Source organism: Triticum aestivum, unplaced genomic scaffold (assembly GCF_018294505.1).
Source record: "Triticum aestivum cultivar Chinese Spring unplaced genomic scaffold, IWGSC CS RefSeq v2.1 scaffold143817, whole genome shotgun sequence".
NCBI classification, from domain to species: domain Eukaryota; kingdom Viridiplantae; phylum Streptophyta; class Magnoliopsida; order Poales; family Poaceae; genus Triticum; species Triticum aestivum.
Window position 1 is genome coordinate 1 of NW_025252829.1, and position 2022 is coordinate 2022.

General features: G+C 38.7%; 1 long non-coding RNA gene across 1 annotated transcript; it reads left to right on the top strand.

The window, feature by feature from the left end:
• Positions 1-41: 41 nt before the first annotated feature.
• LOC123177447 (uncharacterized) lies at positions 42-2009 on the top strand. Its single transcript, XR_006488943.1, has 3 exons — positions 42-1137; positions 1498-1634; positions 1743-2009. It is a non-coding gene; the product is annotated as an uncharacterized lncRNA (long non-coding RNA).
• Positions 2010-2022: the final 13 nt, after the last annotated feature.

Genomic DNA, 2022 nt, shown 5'->3' on the forward strand with positions numbered 1-2022 from the left:
CCCTCTTCCTTCCGATGAGTCCATGGCTGACAGCGGCACCGTCTCCGAGCTCACGAACACCTGGATTTGACAGGGAGCAGCACAGGGATGGCGAATTTGGCTGCTCTGCTCTGATGATGCCGTCAGAGCACAACTTGCTCGTTTTCAGCATGAGGAAGAAGATGATTTAAATGTTTTGGAAGGACTAATCCAGTGAGGATGGTGGACAAGAAAATATAGAAGGAATGTGTATGTCAAAACTGAAGAAAAGCAGACCACCTTGGTGGCTCTGTTCTCACAAAGAAGATTGTTTACTGTTCCACACAAAATCGGATTTTTGCCAGCAACTCATCCACATTGGTCTCATCTTTCGTTGACGACGGAGCATCACGTAGCAGTATCTCTGCGAAAATCCATAGAAGTATCGGAACCGGCTGTGGATATGGGAAAAAGAAAATCCCTAAAATGCATCTCTGAAACAATGGCATTTTTTTAGTGAATGAACTAAGAATAGCAGTTCATTTATATTCTGTAGGGGGATAGCAGGTGCCACTGTTCCAGAATGTACTAATTCTCTGAAAATTGATTTGTTTCTGTAGCAAGTTGTCGTATGAATTTCAAAAAGGAACTATTCTCTGAAAATTGTTTCATATTTCTGTAGCAATTTATTGTATGGATTCTGAACACTGTTCAAGGAAATCAGCAGCTGCCATTGTTCGGAGAATGAGCTAATTCTCTGAAAATCGTTTTGTTTTTCTGTAGCAAGTTAATGTATGAAAAATGAATTTGTTCAAAGAAATCAGCAGCTGCCCTTATTTTACATCAGTTTACCCCCTCTGAGTAGAAAGGAACAACTCATTTCTCTCGCTACTCCTAATTTTGTGTTGTGCTTTTGTGTAGAAGGAGGAATTGATTCTCAGACCACAAAAACAACAGAACAACAGGGATGATATTCAGGTTTACATATCTCCATAGAGAAACGGAACCGGTTGTGGATGTGGGAAAAAGAAAATCCCTAAATGCATCTATGAAACAATGGCATTTTTTCAGTGAATGAACTAAGACTAGCAGTTCATTTTTATTCTGTTGGGGGAATCTATTTTGGACGAAATTCTGAACACTTTTCAATGAGATAGCAGCTGCCACTATCTCAAGAATGTACTATTTCTCTGAAAATCGCTTTGTTTTTCTGTAGCAAGTTGTCATATGAATTCTGACAGCAAACTGTCATTTGTTCAAGAAGGAATTATTTTCTGATTTTTTTTGTATTTCTGTAGCAATTTATTGTATGAATTCTGAACACTGTGCAAGGAAATCAGCAGCTGGCATTGTTCAGAGAATGAGCTAATTCTCTGAAAATCGCTTTGTTTTTCTGTAGCAAGTTAATATATGAAAACTGAATATTGTTCAAAGAAATCAGCAGCTGCCATTATTTTTACATCAGTTTACCCCCTCTTAGTAGAAAGGAACAATTCATTTCTCTCGCTACTCCTAATTTTTTGTTGTGCTTTTCTGTAGGAGGAGAAATTGATTCTCAGATCACAAGAACCACAGAGCAGCAAGGGTGATATTCAGGTTGACATATCTCCATAGACAATCTAACCTGTACAGGGATGAGTAAGAGATGAAAAACTTCAATTGAAAGCACCGCAAAGGTATATAAGCAATGGTAACATCATTTGAAGAACATCCCTTTCCTCTTTTTTGTTCGCTTCAAGCTTCTTTCTCACTCTGAATTTTCCATATTTTTCATTCTGTGGCAGCCCAAGAATAGTACAAATGGGCTCGACATTGGTTGAACATAGGGTTCTTGGCCTGAGCATGCAAGTGTATGGCCGGGTAAATAAGTACGTGATTAATATGTTGGAAAAAGCAGTAATGGTCGAGCAAAATGAATAGGATAGACTCAATCTTCTCCCACAAAGTTACTGGTCAAGATACTATATCGAATGTGACATTGCTGTAAGTACAAACATAAATATGGGCAGACAATACTCTCTTTTTTCCATTCAATGCTCTGTTCTTTTTTGCGCCCCCCCCCCC